Source organism: Bubalus kerabau, chromosome 16 (genome assembly GCF_029407905.1).
Source record: "Bubalus kerabau isolate K-KA32 ecotype Philippines breed swamp buffalo chromosome 16, PCC_UOA_SB_1v2, whole genome shotgun sequence".
NCBI lineage: Eukaryota > Metazoa > Chordata > Mammalia > Artiodactyla > Bovidae > Bubalus > Bubalus kerabau.
Window position 1 is genome coordinate 9,190,867 of NC_073639.1, and position 22,649 is coordinate 9,213,515.

General features: G+C 42.7%; 1 protein-coding gene across 6 annotated transcripts in view; it reads left to right on the forward strand.

Annotated features, from left to right (window-relative positions):
• The first annotated feature begins 8,142 nt into the window (after positions 1-8,142).
• Positions 8,143-22,649, forward strand: part of FBXW7 (F-box and WD repeat domain containing 7) — a 230,246-nt gene continuing 215,739 nt past the window's right edge. For 3 of the 6 annotated variants that reach the window (XM_055549478.1, XM_055549477.1, XM_055549476.1), the window contains exon 1: positions 8,143-8,281. The gene's annotated coding sequence lies outside the window, so the exon portion shown is untranslated. Of the gene's footprint in view, positions 8,282-9,448; positions 9,707-22,649 lie in introns of those variants that run through there. The other 3 variants (XM_055549482.1, XM_055549480.1, XM_055549483.1) reach the window with 2 other exon arrangements.

Consider the following 22,649-nt stretch of genomic DNA (forward strand, 5'->3'; position numbering starts at 1 on the left):
GTATACATTAACAACAAGTTTGATGGACTTTTAAAATAAAAGGTAGAGACCCAAGACAGTTGAATTGCTTTTAATAAAGTAAGAGGAAGCGTATATTGAGAGACTGCTCTGGAGAAATGTGAATGGGATATGGGGGGTTAGGGTAGCAAATTCAGGGTGATTGGAAGAGACCTAAGGAAAGACAATCACTGACAAATCCACTAAGGTTGCAATTGGTCAACAGTTTTTTAAAGTTATATGAGACACTGATTTTGAAATTGTTTCCTCTGCTATGTTGGCTCTTGGGCTTCCCTGGTGGCTCAGAGGGTAAAGGGTCTGCCTGCAATGCGGGAGACCTGGGTTCAATCCCTGGGTCGGGAAGATCCCCTGGAGAAGGAAATGGCAACCCACTCCACTATCCTTGCCTGGAGAATCCCATGGACAGAGGAGCCTGGTGGGCTACAGTCCATGGGGTCGCAAAGAGTCGGACACGACTGAGGGACTTCACTCACTCACCCCTCAACCTAAAAGGCGGCTACATGTAACAGTCTTATGTTGATGAAATGAAAAAGGCAAGTGAGGGGCAAGGCACTGAAATAATTTGAGGATGCCAGCCACAGTGGAGACAGCTGGCTCTAAATTTTTCATAACATATAAGATGGTAGGTCGTAACATTTTGTTTGGTTATTAAAAGAAATGTCAATCCTGGAATGAAAGGCTGAAGAACCTAAGAATAGCTTCATCCTTGAAATGGAAACCTGTTTATTGAAAAGGAAGCCTTGAACACCTATCTGGAGGGGACTGATGGTCTCACATATGATTCTCTCACAGAAAAGTCAATCCCTAGGGTTTTTGTTTTCTTTTCCCTAAAAGGCCTTTCATAGTTTGAGTTGGAACTCAGAACTCCTATTTCTATACAAACAATATAACAAAAGAGGGTTGCATTCTCAGGACTTGCGATTAAACTCCACAACTTAACTTTATGTTTTGCTCTGTTCACTGTTTGATTTGGGTCAGATAGTGCTTCTCCAAGAGGCAGCTAAGGAATCTGGACTCCTTCTGGCATGTGAGCCAATATCTGAGCATCCTTTGCTTCTAAGCCTATAGACAGAGGAGCTAATTATCTCATGGGAAACTAGGGATCAAGCCTGGACATGACAGACATTACTTCTGCCCATGTTCTGCAGGCCAGACTAATCACGTGGCTCCAGCCTAACTGCAAGGGAGGCTGGGAAACAGTTCTTTGTGACCAGGAAGAGGAAAAAGGCACGTGGGCCTCTTGCATCTACTTGAAAGGTTTTGTGAGGATTAAATGAAGGGACAGCACATTCTAGGTTCTTGTCAAGTATGTTCTTCCTTGCTTTATAATGAGCTAAGCACATTCTACTGGTGACAGGTTGCAGTGGTGGTGGGTTCCATTACAAAGGACTCCAGTGCAGGTGAAGAAACTCAGGTACAGACTCTGGTAGAGTTAAGCACAGGTTGTGGTAACCTGAAAGACAGGTAGAGAATAAGAGAACCTAAGAACTGAGAGTTAGATGCTCTTGAAAGGGTGCCTATAAAGTCAGGACAAATTCAAGGAGAGGAGAAAGAGGTAATAAGGGCTTTGATTGGGATAAGAGCAGGGCCTTCCAGGGGAGGCATGGTAGGACAAAGGTGGAAGGAAACAGCATCTAAGAAAATGTACAGGTAACTTTTGGAAGACAGGGGAGTGCTTAGTACCTCAGTGAGTGACTCCCCCAACTACTAAAGCGGCATGGAGTCAAAGGTGAGCGGAAAAGCAACTGAAGAAAAGACCACCTTTTTACTAAGATTAGAGAATGCTCTTAGTGGACTTAAAATATAACATTAAAAAATGATACAATGTAAAGCAATTACTGCCAAATAGTATTAGAGAGTCCAGTTTTTAGTTTCCCTAAAAATACTTAAACATTTAAATATAACTGAAGAATGCAATATGTTAACTCGGATTGGATCAAGTTGGGGGCAGGACACAAGCGATCAAAAATACTGTTGGTATTTTATGCTTGAAATTTGCTAAAAAAGTATATCTTAAACTATTTTTAAGTATTCCAACAAGCACACAGAGAAGAGGGAACTATGTGAGGTAATGACTTTGTTAACCTTATTGTGGTAATGATTTCAGAGTATGTTCCCTTTCACTTTTCACTTTCACACATTGGAGAAGGATGGCAACCCACTCCAGTGTTCCTGCCTGGAGAAACCCCAGGGATGGGGGAGCCTGGTGGGCTGCCGTCTGGGGTTGCACAGAGTCGGACACGACTGAAGCAACTTAGCAGCAGCAACAGCAGCAGCCACATCAAATCATCACGCTGTGATACAATGCTGTCTGTCAATTACATCCCACCGAAGCTGGAAAAAAATGCTGTTGGGACAATTAGGAAAATTTAAATGGGAATTAAATTTAGATACAGATTTTTGTTAAATTTTTTAGGTCTGATTAAAGGTTGGGCTTAGGTATATTCTTTTCTTAATTGATATCTGCTGAAATATTACCTAAGGAAAAGGATGAAGCATTAGGATGCCTGAAATTTAGTCTCAGATGGTTCAGAAAAAGTACATAAGGCAAATATATCAAAATGTTAACCATGACTGAATCTAGGTGGAAGGTGTATGAAAAGGAGTTATATTATTCTTTCAATGCATTTAAAAAAATTGTCAGTGAAACATCTGAAAAATGTCAGTAAGATCAAAGTTTCTAGCCTGTGATCACTTATTTGCTTATCAAGACAATAAAGCAGTTGTCTATCTATCTGTCTATGCCTATGTGCTAAGTCTCTTCAGTTGTGTCTGACTCTTTGTGACCCTATGGACCATAGCCAACCACCAGGCTCTTCTGTCTATGGGATTCCCCAAGCAAGAATCCTGGAGTGGGTTGTCATGCCCTCTTCCAGGGGATCTTGACCCAGGGATTGAACTCACGTCTCTTATGTCTCCTGCATTGGCAGGTGGGTTCTATACCACTAGTGCCACCAGGGAAGCCTATATATATATATACACATATACACATATATGTTGGAAAAGGAAATGGCGACCCACTCCAGTATTCTTTCCTGGAAAATCCCACGGATGGAGGAACCTGGCGGGCTGCAGTCCATGGGGGTCGCAAAGAGTTGGACATGACTGAGTGACTAACACACACACACATGCACGCAGTTATGGCTGAGTTGTATTGTTGTATAGCAGAAACCAACACCATGCTGTGAAGCAATTTTCCTCCAACCGCAAGGAAAGAATACATCATCAGATAGCTCACACAGTTTCAGACGGTGTTAGCTGAGGGGAAGTGTCAAGCCTGGGACATACTGGCTGCTGCTGCTGTTTATTGCTCAGTCGTGTCCAACTCTGTGCAACCCCATGGTCTGTAGCCCCACAGGCTCCTCTGTCCATGGGATTCTCCAGGCAAGAATACTGGAGTGGGTTGCCATGCCCTCCCCCAGGGGATCTTCCCCATCCAGGGATCAAACCCAGGTCTCGGCATTGCAGGTGGATCCTTTATTGTCTGAGCCACCAGGGAAGCCAAGGACATATTGGCACCAGACTACAAACCCCATCGAGCCAGGACACCACTGTTCTCACCATTATATGTTCAGCACTTAGTCTAGTGCAGGAAACAGGTGATAAGTAAATTTCTGTTCATCAAACGGGGAAGTAACTGTGAAAATTCTGCACTTTGGATAGATATCCTAACCCTTTTATGTTTTCTCTATATCATTACTCCTTGGAAAACCAAAAATATACAAATAATATTTATAGATCTAGTACCTTTAGCAACTCCCTACTGTTAACTCAATAAATCAACTTTGAATTTCAAGCCAAAACATTTAGAAACCTTTCCTTTTCAGAGTTAAGTTACATGTAAGCATACCTTAATATTTTTATGAAGTCATTTTCTTTAACTGTTTCACTCAATATTTTATTTTAAAAATAATGGCTAGACTTTACTAAAGATAGTGACTATTAATGACAAAATCAAATGAAAGATTCCTCTGAAACTTTAAAGCTAAATTATCAAATATAACAAGTGATTCAAATTTATATTAATTTTGCATTATAACTAGCAGTCAACTGTCATTCATTTTCAGAATCAATCTTTTTGCAAACCGAGATGATGATGAAGGCCACACAGGGACAATCTCATCAAACAGTTGATAAGTTTTCTATTTAACAATGTCATCAAGCTCTGATATCTTCCAACATTTTTAACAGCACTATGATATTATTAAGCAGCTGATCACCAAATCCAAGGGCCTTTGCTGCATCATTTGATACGACCAACCACTGCTTTATTTTGTAGTTCTTCTTTCAGATGTTGAGGAAGTATGGTTATTCTCTGAAGAGGCCAGGGGTCAAGTGATAGACTGGCTATAAGCAATGAAGGAGTTTTTTTTTTTAAAGCAGGTTTCCATGTAGCCCCTTTTGAGCACTATCATTTATATTAATATTTAAATTTTTTATTCTTTTATTTTTATATGTACCAATCTTAATCTGATTCTAGAGCTATTAGGCTTAAAATAAAGTAACCTTATCCAATGGTAGAATATGAGTTTTGCCATGTGGAGGTGAACTACATTCCATAGACCAGGGGAACTAATTTCCCTTGCTGCCTGAGTGTATGACGTAACAGCAAGCAATCTATTTGAAGACTTGGGGCTGAGTCCAGGCTTCCTTTTTATTTCATCTTCTGACCCTGGTTAAGTGATTTAATTTCTGTGGTTCTTTATCCAATCTTAAAACAGCACTCACTCCAAAGAACTGACAGATAGGAACATGATAAAATAGTCAAGTAGAATACCTTGGGAAAATGTGTCAGGTAGTGACATGGATGGTGTGCATTTGATATTAATGGGTAAAATTAAAAAGAAAAACAAAACATGTATTTTAGCAGGAATTGTAGGAGGGAAGAAAAAGCCATTGTAACTTTCATAAAATGAATGAAACTGGAAATGAAAAAAAATTTGTGCAGGTGAAACAATTTGTTACATAGTTGCCTATAAAATACAAAGCAAGAGTTTAGTTACACAGGTTCATTGAATAAACATCTGACTACATACTTGAGGAAAACTAAGTCACACCAAAGCACCATGAGGGATTCCAGCAACACTTTAATAGTTCAAAGTGTAACATTATTTGGTAATGTAAAAAATATAGCCTTATAGACCTACTCTTAAGAAGTTTATCATCAAATTCATAAGAGATAATTAGACAAACTATTAATATAATTATTCTTATTTTGGAAAGAACTTGTCCCAAATGTAACTCATTTGGTAGTATTACCTTACCTGACATATATTATTCAAATATGGACTATAAGGATATTGGAAAGTTGGGTATCTCAGTGATTAGGCATGAAAATGATAACACATTTCACAAAAGAAATACAAATGGCCAGTTGATATATGAAAAAGTCCTCATCGGCATCAGCAATTAGGGAAATGCAAGCTCAAACTCCCACCAGACTGGCAAGGCAGAAAAGGACTGACTATATGGATTGTGGTTGAGGGTGTGGACATGAGGTTCATACAATGCTGGTGTGAGTGTAACACTTTAGAAAACAGCTTGGAATTATTCATTCAAATCTAGAACACACGTAATTACTCCCAGGTATATACCATATAGAAACCAGATGTGATGGAATACATATGCAAGAAATATTTACAGCAGTATTTAGAACAATTTCAAACTGGAAACAACCCAGATATTCATCAACAATAGAATGGCTAAATAAATTATGCCATATTGCCATAATGGAACACCGTAAAACAGCAATTAAAATGAACAAACTACAGTTATATGAACAACCCAAACAACGTATCACAGATTAAAAAACATGTTGAGCAAAAGCTGTAATCAAAACAGGTTACATACTGTTGTTCCAAGAGAAAGGGCAAAACCAAATAATATGTTGTTTAGAGATACACATGCTTGTAATAAAACTATAGAGAAAAGCAAGGAAATGGCTATCACTAAAGTTAGAATAATAGTTACCTCAAAAAGGGAGGGAAAGAGTTGTATTCCGGAAGGTCACTGGGATACTTCTAGGGTGCTGGAAATGCTCCATTTCTTGACCTGGTTGGTTACATGGAGGCTTCTTTTACAATTACTTATTTTACCTTGTAACTGCTTTATGCATTTTAATGCATATTTCACAATCAAACCACTAAAAGTAATTGAATATTGTAGATGGAATTTCTAGAAAGAAATACTGCTAGAGAATTTAGCTTATGAAATCTTTTACAGCAAAAACTACTGATGTGGGATAATGAAGCTGATAAAATAGTTTCTCATACGAGCTCACTTTCAAGTGTAGGAGAAAAGAACCCTATACAAATATCCCTCTGTTATATTTTAACATACTATGCAGATCCTTATTATACACAAACTGATGAGCCAGGGAAAGAACTCTGTATCCTAAAACTTCAGATTTCTTTTTTTGAATTTCGAATGAACCAGTTGTTTTCTTCTCTGGAGTAGTAAGAAATGAAAGCACTGAAGAGATGCAGACCAAGCTGGCAATGTAGGAGCTTCCTGTTCTGCAGCCGCCAGTTCCAGCTGTTTCCTCCAGTCAGCATACCGGGTGGTGAACTGGGTGGGTCTTGCCTAGTAAGCTAGTGCAGCTGGAAGTTCATCAGTAGTTGGCTGAGGGCTCTCCTCCCTGCTATGCTGCCTCTCAGCACCAAGGTTCTCTGGTGGAACCACTGACAACGAAAACCAATCAGGCTGCTGAAAAGCTCCATGTGGTTGGTTACACACTTCCCTGGAGGTGTCCTCTGCTGGGTTGCAGAGCTCTGATGTTTGCACTTCTTCTAGCCAAAGTTAACAGAAATCTGTGGTGCTAGGCTTTACAAAATCCCCTCAATCTGTGTATTTTATTCCTTCAATTTCCATCAAAAAATTAGGAAGAGGAGCAAAACCCCAAATGATTTACACATGTAGCCATGTGGGGCTATCACTCGCTGTTCAGATTCCTTGTGAGTCTTATTTGGAAGGATCTGGTAGGGACCAGTCATAAGAAGAGAGTCAAATCTAGGGTAACAAACACAGGAGGGTTAATCTGGCTCTTAGAACTTGGATGAACGGGCAAGAGCTACTTTATCAGTCTCTTCTTGCTTTGGCAATATCCGTCTCCACCCCCTCCTCCCATTACTTTTTCTGCAACATTTTAATAAAAACGAGCCCTTGTATTTTACCCAGTTACAAGGTTCCTTGATGTATTTGCATATGGTGGTGGCAGCAGGGGCAGAAACTCTGAGCTCCCCAGATCTTTATATAAAAACCTGCCCCTAAAGATCCGTAATAGTCACTATCGCTGCTTCCGGAAGAGGTAAGGCGCGCCAGCGTCCAGAGACCCAACTGCGGAATCTGCTTCCTTTCGTCCCTGCTTTTATCCCCTTCTCACACTATTCATCAGGACAGGTGCAAGACAGATTTCTGAGGAATCTGAAATCGTTTTATCTTAAAATTTCCTGTCCTAGAGAACTACACTGTCAACTTCATGAGTTTTTACTTGAATTTACTTTCCAGGATAACACCTGTAGGAAAACCAGTATAAATAGTAATAATATTTATTTTAGAAAGGAAATAGCCTTTGAGTCAGACCTGAACACAGGCCAAAATTTCTTGATTACAGTAATGGACACCGATTAACAACCAATACCAGCTTTCCAAAGCTCCAAGCCACAAACACGAATGATTCCTAAAAGGGAATCAGTACTAAATTCTCCTCCTGAAAAGTCAAAAATCCTTCCACAATCCCTGGGAGGACGGCTCCCTTCTTTCGTCCCAGCAGTTCGCCTCCTTTTCCACTAAAGACTCAGGTTGGGACTCCTCATTTCAGCCGCAGCCCCATTTCCTTCGGGGGGAGAGGGGTAAGAGGGATGTGTCACAACTCGCATCTTTACAATGCTACGCAGTTTACAAAGAGCTTGGACTTCCGTCAAACTCCTCTGAGCTCCGCGAGTGAGGGAGCCATTCATTCATTCATCAAACATTTGCTCTGCCTGACCACGCGTCATCGGGCGCTGGTGTCGCTCCACACCAGGGGAAGGGTGGGGCGCTCGCGCCCTCGAGCAGGTGCGGCAGATCAAGCTGTAAGATAACTTCTCGAGCAGCTGGGCTTTCCGAAGGCCCGTTTGGGGCCAAATGCCTCACCTTCGGGTGGTGCGCGCCCGAGCATGGCCGCGCGGCCTGGGCCTCCTCCTTGCTCCCCAAGGAGCAGTCACCACCTGCTCTGAAGGAAACCGCTACAGAGCAAGCTCTCTCCACCGCCCTCGGGTCAGGGGTAAGCTCAGGCGGCAGCTTAGGCTCCACGCGGCTCCTCCCCTTCCTCTCTTCTGTTCTGACGCGGCCGTAGAGGCGGCGGCAGCGACACCGAGTCCGCGGCCCGAGGCGCACCCACCCGCTCGCCGAGCCCGACTTCCTCTTCCCTTGGAGCGTCATCAGAGCGCGCCAGAGGCGCCTAGGGCGGGGTGGTCGGAAAGGTGAAAAAAGACTAGGGGAGTGAGCCTCCGAGCGGAGAGAGAAGGGAGGGGGTGGGGGAGAGAGCGGTTGCTAGGTGACTTGCGTCATTGTTGCGCGCCGTTTTCCTCCCGCCCCTCTCTCTGGAGTGAGGCGAGAGCCCCGCACTGAGCGAGGGAGACAGCGAGCTGAGCTCTGGGCGCTACCGCCGCCGCCGCCGCCGCGAGCGTGAGAGCCAGGGAGCATCTGAGAGACCCAGCGCCCGTGCACCGGCCGCCGCCAGGACCTCTGCCCTGACCTGGGCCGGCGGGAGCCGCGGCCACCTCTCTTCTCCCCCCCTCACCTTCCCGGCCGGCAGCCGCGGCTGCACACGCCGGAGCCCGAGCCGGAGCCGGTGGCTGGGGGGCAGGGAGGTGGCTACCTCGGGCCGGGACTAGTCCGCTGCTCCGCGGGGAGAGGACGCTGAGGAGGGGCCGGAGCTTCTGTTGGTCCCGGGGCGCGGGGCGAGGGACCCCCAAGGTGGAGGGCGGGGGTCCCAGCCGCAGCGACACATGCGGGAGCCGGGAGCGGGGGCGGCGCCGAGCGGAGCCGGCCGGGTCCCCCACCTCGCCGCCGCCTCGGCCACCCGCCCGGGGCCGTAGCATCTCGCCGCGGAGTGCATGAGCCGGGGCTCCACGCCGGGCAGACGCCCCCCGGCTGGGGGGGCGGGGACCCCGATGTGAAGCGGCGGCCGGGGCGGCGGGGACAGCGGGACCGGCGCCGCCGTCCTTCCCTTCCCTCCCCCGCCCCTCTGCCCCCTCGGGGGGTCTCCGTTCTCGGCCCGTCGCCGGCCCCCCGGCTCCTCGGCAGGACTCCGGGAGGAGTTCTTAGAGCCCCCTCCCTGCCCCAGCCCCGAGGGCGGCGGGGCCGGGGGGGACCCGGGGGGCCGGCCGCAGCCTCCGCCCAGAAGAAACTTTATAAGACAAAAATCCGAAGCTTCCCAAACGGGACTGTCGGGGAGAAGTGGCCCGGGACGGGCAGAAGACCCAGCCTGAAGAGACCCAGGAAGAGGAAAAGAGGAGGTAAGCCGGGCCGCCGCTGCCGCCTCTGCTCCGGCCGCGCGGAAGAGACCCGGGTGGCCGCCCGGCTTGGCGATCCCAGCCCCGCTTCTTGCTCAGCAACGTGCCGGAGCTGCCGCGGCTACCGCCTCGGTCCCTGGGAGGACAGGAAGCAGCCCGCTTTCTCAGCGCCGCCGGTTCTTCTCTAAAGTGTGAGTTCCCCGGGAGGGGGAGTTGGAGGGGCGGGTGTAGAAATGGGGAGGATGCTGGGGCGTCCTCTGGAGTTTGACCGATGTTTTCCAGGAGTGTTGGGAGTGTGTAGATGAGAGGGGTACCTTAGTCCTCGCTGCCTGGAGAGGCATCCGGCAGCCCGGTGTTTTGTGACCTTTAGCGCTGGGTACGTGGGATACACACAGGTTTCTCTTCGAGGAGTTCTTTCTTTCTTCCGAGTGGACACTTGCCCCTTTCTGGCCAGTAATTAGCAAAAGGAAATTGAGGAAGCCCGAGTCTATATGTGCACAAAGGACATCTCTGTAATATCTCTTTTCCTGGTACACCGGGTGGGAAACTGCGCTGTAGTTTTTGGCCCTGGGCAACTCATTTGGGTTCCCAAGGGGGAACGTCTGACACTGTGAACCCCTGAAAGTAAAACTTTTTTTGGTCAGTCTTCTTTGAGAGATTTCATTTCAGGAGCAACTGGTATAGGAGTTGTTTTTTTTACCTTCTCGTTTCCTGGGTGTAATTCCTGTGTATCCGGAGGATACTAACAGATTGCAGTTACTCAGGAAATTCTGGGTTCTTAGGAATCGCAACTGATTTGGGGGAGAGAATTTAGTACTTTAACCAGTAAAAAAGTTACTAAATTTTTCCTTAAGTGCTTTTTTTGGTAGCATGTGTCCTACTTGATGACTTGAAGCTTTGCTTATTTATCTCATGCTTCTCTATACAGTGAGGAGAACCTTCTGATGTTCAATTCTTTGAAGAAGAATGTTTTTCCTCTTCCTTTATTTTAAAAGTGAAGTCTGTGAAATCTTTTATTTGTAATTTAGGTATCCTCTCCGTGTGCCAAATTAAGGTGCAGGAAAGTAATTAACATTTCATATATTTGTACAGACCATAAGGGTACGGTGGAATTTTATTTAACAGAACATAGGCAGTACTAACAATTAGGGCCCCTCCAGACAGCTGTGTGAACTCACACTCTCTGAAGCCACTGCTGAGAGAGGCTTAGTGGGAATGAATGTAGAAAGTTTGTGGGAATGCGGTTATCTATGCTCTTTTCATTCAGGATCTTTTTAAAAACTTTCTCGAAACACTTTACATCCTGAATTGTTTCTCTTTTGAAGAAATGAATTCTACAAGTTTATTAGCCTCTGAATTATGTAACGGCTCATTTATTTCTCCCAAACCTGTCTCAAGTTTCAAGACACATCCCAAATTTGTGTTTTGAGAATTGCTAGAACAAGCTGGTGTTCATCTTTTCCTGGTTTTGTAGATGTTGATTGCTTCTCTTTACCATCATCTTTCCTGACTTTTTGTCTGTCTTAGAATGATTTCTTCCACGCTTATCATCACTTTGCCCTCCTCTGGGACTTCTCCAGGTGTATTGTTTTGTTTCTCTTTGTATGCCTTGTTCTTGTTATGCTTTTGTTAGAAGTCTTAAATTCTCTTTTAAATAGATACTGACATCAAAATATTGAGCAGTGTATGTAGTATTAGATGTGGAGTCAGCATCGAATGTCTGTAGATCTGTTATTTTGTGACCTTGAGGAAGTCATGTATTCCATACTTTACAAAGATAGGAGGAAGAGAAATGTAGTTTTGCATAGACTTATTTTGGTGGGGCGAAAAGGAGGACAGAGCAACAAACTAATCTGAGCGTATATTATACTCCATCAAAGTTGTTTACAACTTTAAGACTTGTATTGTTTTGACTATACATTGGTTAAAAATCATGGTCTTTTATTGTATATTTGAATAGCAAAGAAACAGCAAAATATTTGGGGGTCCCTGCCTTTGAGATGCTTTTGTGTCTGGGCGGCAGAGGCAGTGGAACTTGCACAGAATTGTAGGAAAGGGAGAACGGACTAGTTTCCATCCATGACCACTATGTTGGCTGCTGTTTGGTGCCTTATAGATGTAAATTTATTTGGACAGATTTCATTAGAGAAATGTTGATGTTGGACTATACAGAACTTACTGGAGTATCTCAGTCAGGGGAAGGTGTTTTTTTAGGAAGAAAGAAGAGGTGGAGATAAAGTGTTTTGAACTCTTGGAACTGGAGGGTGTGAGGGACAAATGTAATTAGGAAGTTAACTTAGGGGAATACAGCGGGAATTTGTTGGGTAGGCTTAGGGCCAGTTTGTGTGGATACACGTTTACAGTCCGAAGAATGAATTGAGAGTAGTGTTTTTGAGAGGGTAGTTTTAGACCATTGAGGATAAATTGTATTTTAGGCCAAGAGCCATTGCACTTGGATTAGGATTTTAGTGTTCTAGGGAACTAACATTTTTACACCACAGTCCACTGAAGGGCAATAACAGATGCAAGAGTGGAGAAGAAGATGCTCCCAATATGTTAGTATGGTACTAGTGGTTTCTTATAAACAGTAATTAAAAAATGGGGCAATGGACTTTGTTTTGGACGTTAAATTTTAGGGTTAAAGTTGGATACCGATGCAGTTTCAAAACAGTAAAATAATGAGTAATACGCTGAAAACTGGGAGTCATTATTAAGTACTATGGTCTCTCTATAGTGTTTGTGGAGAGAATGAGCCGAAAAATGGGTACATTTACTTGGGAGGAGGGGAATTTGTTAGCAAAGATACAGGAAGAACAAAGAATGGATGCGACGAAAGTGAATGAGAGTTGAAATTGAAAAGGAAGGAATGAGCTTTAAACATGGCTGCTAGTTCAGTCTTAGGGCATATGGTTATCTTTGACATAGCTAACAAGCTCTTCATAGGCTATATAGGTCCTTTGAGATTTAAGTTCAGAAGAATATATAAAATTTCAGTTTTAAGGAACTTATACAAGAAGGGACAGATCTGTTTCTTCAAATTCATCTTTTTAAAAGTTTGCCTTTCATTATTATCCTAAGTTTGGTCTTTAACATGACGAAGTGGTGCTAAAAATAGCTGGCAGAGAAGGCTACTTCCCCTGCTGCAGTTGGTGCGTGTCTTTGTGTCCCATACAATGGAGGGGATATCCCTGTGTTGGCACAGCATGCTGAAAATGCCTTAAAAACCTTTCTATTAAAAAACAAGCAAAAACCAATTTGGCACTTAAAAGAATTTAGACATCTTCGAAGCATTTATAGACACTGGAAGACTGATCTTTAAGAAATTGAAAATATTTAAAATTTTTGCGGTGAAAGTTGCATATAGGGTATTCTCTAACAAGGCCTTTCCAGGTGATGCAATAGTAGAGAATCCACCTGCCAATGCAGGAGATGCAGTTTGATCCCTGGGTCAGGAAGATCCCCTGGAGAAGGAAATGGCAACCCACTCCAGTACTCTTGCCTGGGAAATGCCATGGACAGAGCGGCCTGGTGGGCTACAGTCTGTGGGGCCTCCTAAGAGTCGGACGCGACAGAGCACAGTGCAGCATCATCAGCATCTAACAAGGATTAAGGATTACGAGGTAGGAAATACATTATCGCGCTTTTTTGTGCTCCTTAGTTTGATCACCGTCTTAGTAGCTTCTTTGGCCTCCTCCTCAGAGCAGTAGTTGGAATGGCCGTAGCTGTTCAGGCAGGGCGCTGCATCTGAGGTGGCTCCAGGACTTGGGATATGTGCCGTGTGTGCCTTCTCTTCTCACCCTCTGCTGCTGCTAAGTCACTTCAGTCGTGTCCGACTCTGTGCGACCCCAGAGACGGCAGCCCACCAGGCTCCCCCATTCCTGGGGTTCTCCAGGCAAGAACACTGGAGTGGGTTGCCATTTCCTTCTCCAATACATGAAAGTGAAAAGTGAAAGTGAAGTCACTCAGTCGTGTCCAACTCCTAGCGACTCCATGGACTACAGACCACCAGGCTCCTCCGTCCATGGGATTTGCCAGGCGAGAGTACTGGAGTGGGGTGCCATTGCCTTCTCCTCTCACCCTCTAGTTTCCACATTTTTTCTGCAGGTGAAGTCATGTTTTGATGAACTTTAAAGGGCCTTTTTGGGTTGACTTGATCTACTAGTAAAGACAGTGGGGAAGATGGGGCTCGTAGTAGGGAGTGTGCTCTGCCTTAGCAGCTTTGGGACTCATTTGGGATGAGTAAAAGAGTCGTGTGTGTGTGTGTTTAAACATTGGGTGATCCCAAGCCCACATGTAGTTAGCAGCAGCCCAATTCGCATACTTGAAGGTGGTTCTTGGAGAAACCTTGTGTTTCCCTCCAGCATCTCATTGTGCAGAGGAGGGGTTGGCAAACTTTTCTTTGTGAAGGGCCAGTTAGTAAATAGTTTAGACTTTGTGAACCATATGGGCTCTGTTGCAAAGATTCAGTTCTGCTGTTGAAGTGTGAACACAGCCACAGACAGTATATAAGTGAATGTGTGTGACTGTGTTCTAATAAAACTGTATACATAAAAACCAGGTAGACTGGGTTTGGCTGGTAGTTTAGGGATCCCTGGTATAAAACACTGCCAAGTCCACTGACATGTGTGAGCTTCCTTCCACTACAGAGCTGGGACCGGCTATTTTAGCTGGTCTCTGCTTTCTCAATGAGATGTATTTCTTGGAGGCTGTCTTAAAATGATTCTGCAGAGTCTTCTGTTCAAAGGTCCTTTTGCCTCCATAGAGATGAAACCTATGGGCCGAGGAGTGGAGGCAGTGCCATCTGTAAAGGGATGCAACCAAAGAGTAGGGACTGCTGGATTTCTCATCCAAAGACACCATAGCATGTAAGGTGCCATATGGTGATATACTGGCTGTGTATCGGGGCCAGAAGCATCGCTGAAGTATCTTTGAAGAAACTTGTGAGTATAATTTTGAAAGGTTCTGAAAATAAGCTGTAGAGCATTTACTTTAGATGTAAAATTAGAATTGTTCATGGTTTGTTTGAATCAGGTGAAAGTGCTAATCAAACCTTAAGATCATTAAAGTTTAACCCTTCTGTTTCTTAAAGCTTTGGTCATCTTCTGCAATGCCCTTCAGTGGGTAGAATTATTGGCTCCACAATTTTTGTTTATTTCACGTATTAGATCTTAACTGATCACTTAAATCACTTAATTGTGTACTTTAAAAAGTTTTGCTGTGTTCTTAAGGTTAAATGTAGCATGGGTTATAGATTCACCCAACAAATAAATCTCAAATGTGTTGTTTAGAAAGGACAGTTCATTTTGTTCAATGTTGCATCATAGCTAATAACAAAACTTTTGTTTCATTTGTTAATATTGGATGGTGGTATGTTTTTACTCTGGTTTCATAGGACTTATTTATCTCAGGCAGGGGAAGGGATTATTCTTGCAGTAGTGACCACTTTTTAGTTTCAAACCTGCTTTTACTTTACATAATGTTTCTACATGTAATTGATAACTTCAGTTCCTCTTCTTTTAAAAAAGGAGTCTGACAATTTTACACAGCCTGACAATTTTAGTATACCTTTTAGAAAGAAGGTTACTGTAATGTTGCTTTCTCATTCATTAGGAGAGGATTGTTTCTTTGCTCTTTTCAAAAGTCTTCCTTTTATTTCAAGCTTAAGGATTAGTGGCAGTTTAAAAGACACAAGGTGTCTGTCTCCTATCTGCAGATATTCCAAATAGAAATATTCTATATTGGTGACACTTTCAGTGGACTAGGGAAGAGAGGTGTATAATTTTTTTTTTTTTTTACTTGTAGCTGAATTGTCATTACCAACAGATGAGTAAAGTTGTTTCCAAATAATGGACTCCTGCTGTTAAACATTTCTACTTTGTGTCTTTTCCCCACCCAGTGGCAAGCTGGTCTGTCTGAGGCCTCAGTGTAGTAGATTTTGGCTACTTTCTTGTGATACCTCATTGATACTGTATCCTCATCCCTTTTACAACAGGTTTAGAGTGTTTTCTAAATCTGCTTGAGGTTTTCTGAACACTATGGGATATATATTTTCTAATAATTACACTTTTACACACATGCATAGTTAGCAGTTCATCCTAGTCTGTCGTAAGAATTGCGAAATATTTGAGGGAATATCTGTGCTTGATCTGGATGTTGAGTGACAGAACGTATAGCAGTTTTTCTAAAATGTTCCCTTAAAAAGTTTTGAGTAACAACTGATATCTCTAAAAGTGTAAGCTAATAGAAGAAAATATGTTTGTGTTGTATTATCCTGCAATGCTGGATGTTGAAAAGTAATGAACAAAATGTGCAAGAGATGTTATTGCTTGGTATCTTGTTTTTTTGCTCTCTTCCCCTTCACCTAAGGGATAGATTGTAGCTCAGTCAGATACTGTGCAGTTTCTGTTGCTTTGCTGTTTCGCCTCTGCCCTTTTTTTCCAGCTGAAGGTTAGCTGCTGGAAATCCGGTGGCTTTAGGCAGGAGGTTGCATGAGCTGTGTGTGTGTCTGTGTGCACACGAGTCATGCTAGATGCTCCTTCATGGCTGCTGTGGAATTTAGGAACTATTAAAAAGATAGTGGTGCAAAGTATTTCTACTTATCACTTGGGCTTTCTTCTGAGAGATTCACCATAGGACAAGATCCTGAACCCATCAATATATGTTAGGCCAGATGTGAAGTGTCAAAACAAATTGCTGGTTTGTTTTTGGAAGAAAGTATGTATCTTAGTGAGACTTTTAGGATGGCATGCTTTTCAGGCAGGTAGTGGGTAGTAATAGACCTTTGCACAACATCTCCAGGTCTGAGAAGGACTTGCCCCCCTAATGTTGTTATTCAGCCGCTCAGTCTTGTCCGACTCTTTGCAACCCCACGAACTGCAGCACGCCGGTCCTCCTTTCCTCTGTCATCTCCTGGAGCTTGCTCAAACTCATGTCTGTTGAGTCAGTGATGCCATCCAACCATCTCATCCTCTGTGGTCCCCTTGTCCTCCTGCCTTCAATCTTTCCCAGCATCAGGGTCTTTTCCAATGAGTCCGCTCTTTGCATCAGCTGGCCAAAGTATTGGAGCTTCAGCATCAGTCTTTCCAATGAATATTCAAGGTTGATTTCCTCTTGGATTGAGTGGCTTGATCTCCTTGCAGTCCAAGGGATTCTCAAGAGTCTTCTCCAGCACCACTTACAATGGTGGGTAACTTAGAACTGTCTAATGATAGAAACTATTATACATACCTGGAACACGCAACATGTTGCTAATTTCTCATTTCTCTCATAAAATACATTGATGCTCTGGAGGCAGAAGCCCTGTTAGTTAGGCAATACTTTCCTTACCTTTGTGGCCTAGGACAAGCTACTTAGTCTTTTGCTATCGACTTCATCACCTGTTGATGGGGATGTGTCTTACACAGGGTTGTTGTTAGGATTAAATGGGATAATGTAAAACATATGCCAAGCTCTTCCAGTGCCTGGCATATAGTAAGATGACCCATGACTGTTAACTTACTATCTTTTAAAGTATAAAAGATAAAAGGTAAAAATCTTTTAAAGTATAACATAGACAGAAGGCTAATGTCAGGCTTTATGTTGCCCAACATGTAAATTCAGCCTTGAGTTTAACAAATTATTCTAAAGTAATTCTGCAGTGTTTTCAAAAGTCTCTGAAACAGTGTATGATTCATTAACATTTTTATTAAAAAAAATCTTAAATGGCAGAACTGCTGTGCTTATTATTTATAGAAAAGAAAGACTTATTTAAACATAACCAGAACTTGAATTTATCCCTAAAGACCTCAATAGTGCTTAGATTAGAAAGGACTCTTTTTGGAATAATTTATTATGTCTGAAAGTGACTATGGTTTAAATTGTCCATTTAGAAATAGCAGTATGTAATTGGGTTATCAAGCCATTTAATTGTCCATCTCTAACACTTGAGAATAAAAAACTTTGAAAAAATCATGAAATTTAATAAGTTTTATTTGTATCAGTACATCTCAAATTAAGATGGAAGGAATTTTATTTAGGTGATTTTGTTTTAACTAAATTTTTAGCTTTCTCCTTTTTCTAAAATGATGAGAGGGAGGAAGGGATATTCCCTTTTCATGCTTAATGTTTATTAAATGCAGGATCAGCTTTCAGAAATAACTTTTCCTTTACTTGGCAGAATCACTCTTCTATTGGCCAGTTCAAGAAATAAATGCTTCTTGATAGTTTTTTGTATTTGGAAAGTATTTCTATTTTGAGAACAGTTTGCCTATGTCTTCATAGTTTGTTTATTTAATAGAACTGTATGTTTAAGATAAGTGTATGAAAAAAATCTGAAGGCAGAAAGAAAAGACTGAGATACGTTCCTTAGCACTGTTTTTCTTGCCAACTATTGTCCTCGTTCTTATGCAGAAATTAGATTGACATATATTAGTGAATCTCTGGTTAAGTAATTTAACGAATATTTTAATTTTTAAATCCAATCTCTTAAATATTTTTCTTTGGTGGTTGCAATTGGAGTTTTAATTCTGGAGTTATGCTTCTTTCCATTTTAGACATTTTCAGAAAGAATTATGGTTATGAATAGGTTACTGGATAGGTGGGAGAAGAGCATAGTCTTTCTAGTGAGTTTAATTTCTTCCTGCTTGTTTATTATGTCTATAATATCAGAGGCTATATAAATAAATACATGGGTCATTAGCTTTCTTTTGCATGATTGGTGGTCTCTTCATTGATTGGGTGACTTTGATAATATAACCTTTGGAATGCAGCTGTAATAAGTGGGGAACATTTTTTTCTACCTGAATATTACATAGGTAGGCTTTTTTTTTTTAATTAGAGAAATATGAAAATTTTAACTCACTATATTAGAAATTTAGAGTAGGAAACAAAAGATTTCCAAGTTTTGTAAAGGCCTGTTAGGAGGAGAGGAGAGATGGGATGTGCAGAGGAGGGGAGACACCTAGTGAAGGAGGGGACGAAGCAGCAGATTGGGGAGAACGGCCCAGGACATGTTGAGATCAGCCTTAGTCAGAGGCCACACCCTGTTATTTCTTTGGGTTGTGGACATGGGGTGTTACCACTTGTTATCTACCACCCTTTGAAATGTTGATTAGATGCTTGACTCTAGTTCCTAGTTTTTCAACATCTGGATTCTTTAAACCATTGAAGTTTTAATCTGTGTGGAATAATCTGTGTGTTCTAGGGTGGGAAAATTTCCATAGTACCTGCTCGAGGAGGGGGCGGACATACAGTTTTTGAATATGTTGGAGTTTCCTTTTTATTTTGTTTCATTGTTTTTCCTCATGGACCACATTCCCCTCATTGGCCACATTTCCCTAGCTTTGCCTAAGAAGGGTATTTGTAATTCTCTGTATGTGACAGAGTAGCTGAGAGGTAGGCCTTGGAGTTAACAGCCCCAGGTTCCAGCTGAGCTGTTTCGTGACCTTGGGCAAGTTATTTGTTCAGTATGTGAATCCTGTAAGACTGAGATGATGATAATAGTACCTCTCTCTTAGAGGTTAAGAGGGTTGAGATAATGGATCACAGTGTCTGGCTCAGTTAGTGCTCAATAAATGGTCATTATTGCAAGAGTAATAAATATTACACTATTACTGTTATTTTTGTGTTGCTCAAGGCCCCTGTGACCTTTGTTTTTGAATATGTCACTCCTTTGAATACTGCTTTTATTCAGCAGCGATGTTCATTGAACACTTACTGTGCCAGGCATTGATTTAAGTGAACAGAACATTATAATCCCTGCCCTCTTGAGGCTTACATTCTGGTTGAAGGGTACAGAATACGTAAAAGCAGAGCCGATGACCCGTCTCTCATCCTGTGAAATTCGGTGTTTGGCCTCCTGTGTCTGAGCCTCCGCTGACCAGCCCTGCGGGTCTTCACCTGTGGGTCTTCGGTGTCTGCTCCTGTTGCTGTGCTTCAGAGGCTCTGTGGCAGGAGCACCCTAATGGCACATATCTAGTCTCACTGTGCTCCAGCTACCGCTCGGTCTCAGTTTTAAGGCACACTTTTTACTCCATATTTCTTTGGCTTACTGCTTAAATTGGCTATCACACATCTTTCCTTTCAGGCCCCACACTTCTGTTTCACATTATTTACAGAAGTGTTACTCCTCCCCAGCTTATCATATTTTGCTCATCCATTTCATTTCCAAAGAGGGGATACTAGAAACCTTTTTTAAGAAGTATTCCCTGACTAATCTAACTATTGATATATGCTTTCCTCCTGAAAGTGAAAGTTGCTCAGTCGTGTCCGACTCTTTGCGACCCCATGGACTGTCCATGGAATTCTCTAGGCCAGAATACTGGAGTGGGTAAGCCCTTTCCTTCTCCAGGGGATCTTCCCAACCCAGGGATTGAACCCAGGTCTCTCTCACTGCAGGCAGATTCTTTACCAGCCGAGCCACAAGGGAAGCCACAAAGGAGCTTTCCTCCTGCTCTTTTTTAATTTCTCACCTTCTCTGTGTTAATGGAGGTATTTTACTTGGTATTCTCTCTTAAAATACTTTTCTTATATCTCCAATTAAATTGTAAGCCTTTTTAGGTCAGGGACCACTTTTCTATTCTGAACCTTGGCTTCCTCACTTAGAAAAAAGATAATATCTACCTCACAGGATGTTGTGAGATTTCAGAGAGGTAATGTGTTGAAAATGTCCTGAGCCAAATCCTTAATAAATGTAGTTTTGTTTTCTTTGAACCACTCTAGTTCCTAAAGTTGGTACTGGGCATACATACAGTTAGTGCTTAAAAAATACTTGTTAATTTGTCCTGAGTTGAGGTTGAGTCTTTTTATTTAACTTACACTTGTGTGGATTATTATAGTTTTTACTTCCAGATAATATTTTCAAGTATCAGATGAAAAAGGCTGAAACGTGAACAAGAGACATTGGAACGGTGCTTATAGTAGGGACCGGAGCTCTGTGTGGGGTTCCATGCAGGCTGGCTGTGTGATTTTTTGGCAAGCTTTTTAACCCTCGGCCTCAGTTTCTTCATTTGTAAGATGGGGAAAATAAAAACTACCTCAATGATACTATGTTGTTAGGTTAAATGAGATAATAGGTGAGAAGCATAGAACACTGCCTAGCGCATAGCAGTAGCCTCAGGGAAATTTGGCAATATCTAGATGATGTTTGTGGTGATCACAGCCAGGGAGGCGTGTGTGAGGGGGTGCTCTAGTATCCAGTGGGTCGAGGCCAGGTGTAGTCATGGTGCAGGACAGCACCCTGCAACTAAGGATTATCTGGTCCAAAAGGTCAGTGGGGCCAAGGTTGGGAAATCTTGCTTTATCATTAAGCAGTTTCTCATTTGTTTATTATCTTTGTAGTATAAGGTACTTTGCTAGTTGGATTCTGTATAAATACTGACTTCCTTCACTTGTAACTAAAAACTGATATTGTGTGCAGTGTATATATTTATGCATTTTGTGTGTTGTGTACATGTGTATATACTTTTATGAATGTCTCTGCATCTTCCTATTTTCTCTGCTTGGAGTATTATTTTCATTTCATCTGTTAACACTTATCTAAGACTGAACTACCATCTCTTCTAGGAAACCTGTCCTGGTTAGTGTGATAAGGTGTTTTTTCTTCTGGTTACCCATGGTATCTATGTGGCTTTTATAGCACTTAACATAGTTATTTCTATTTTTCTGTTTTCCTGGTTGGTCAGTTCTTTGAGGACAAGGGTTCTTTCTTCCTCATTTTTCAAGAAGTAACAGTTCAGTTGCTCAGTTGTGTCCGACTCTTTGCGACCCCATGAATCTCAACACACTAGGCCTCCCTGTCCATCACCAACTCCCAGAGGTCACTCAGACTCAGGTCCATCGAATCGGTGATGCCATTCAGCCATCTCATCCTCTGTCGTCCCCTTTTCCTCCTGCCCCCAATCCCTCCCAACATCAAAGTCTTTTCCAATGAGTCAACTCTTTGCATGAAGTGGCCAAAGTACTGGAGTTTCAGCTTTAGCATCATTCCTTCCAAAGAACACCCAGGGCTGATCTCCTTTAGAATGGACTGGTTGGATCTCCTTGCAGTCCAAGGGACTCTCAAGAGGCTTCTCCAACACCACAGTTCAAAAGCATCAATTCTTCAGCGCTCAGCTTTCTTCACAGTCCAACTCTCACCTCCATACATGACCACTGGAAAAACCTTAGCCTTGACTAGACGGACCTTTGTTGGCAAAGTAATATCTCTGCTTTTCAATATGCTATCTAGGTTGGTCATACCTTTCCATCCAAGGAGTAAGCGTCTTTTAATTTCATGGCTGCAGTCACTATCTGCAGTGATTTTGGAGCCCCCCAAAATAAAGTCTGACACTGTTTCCACTGTTTCCCCATCTATTTGCCATGAAGTGATGGGACCAGATGCCATGATCTTCGTTTTCTGAATGTTGAGCTTTAAGCCAACCTTTTCACTCTCTTTCACTTTCATCAAGAGGCTTTTTAGTTCCTCTTCACTTTCTGCCATAAGGGTGGTGTAATCTGCATATCTGAGGTTATTGATATTTCTCCCGGCAATCTTGATTCCAGCTTGTGTTTCTTCCAGCCCAGCGTTTCTCATGATGTACTCTACATATAAGTTAAATAAGCAGGGTGACAATATACAGCCTTGACGTACTCCTTTTCCTATTTGGAACCAGTCTGTTGTTCCATGTCCAGTTCTAACTGTTGCTTCCTGACCTGCATATAGGTTTCTCAAGAGGCAGGAGAGGTGGTTTGGTGTTCCCATCTCTTGAAGAATTTTCCACAGTTTATTTTGATCCACACAGGATCCAAGAAGTATCTCCTCCCCCTAAATGCCTACCTAACATTGGCTGCCACGTGTGTGCTCAGTCACTCAGTTGTGTCCGACTCTTTGCAACCCCATGGACTTTATCACGCCAGCCCTTGGAGTTTGCTCAAACTCATGTCCATTGAGTCAGTAATGCCATCCAACCATCTCATCCTCTGTCGTCCCCTTCTCCTCCCACCTTCAATCTTTCCCAGCATCAGGGTCTTTTCTGATGAGTCAGCTCTGGCCAAAGTATTGGAGTTTTGGCTTCAGCATCAGTCCTTCCAATGAATATTCAGGACTGATTTCCTTTAGGATGGACTGTTGGATCTCCTTGCAGTCCAAGGGACTCTCAAGAGTCTTCTCTGGCACCA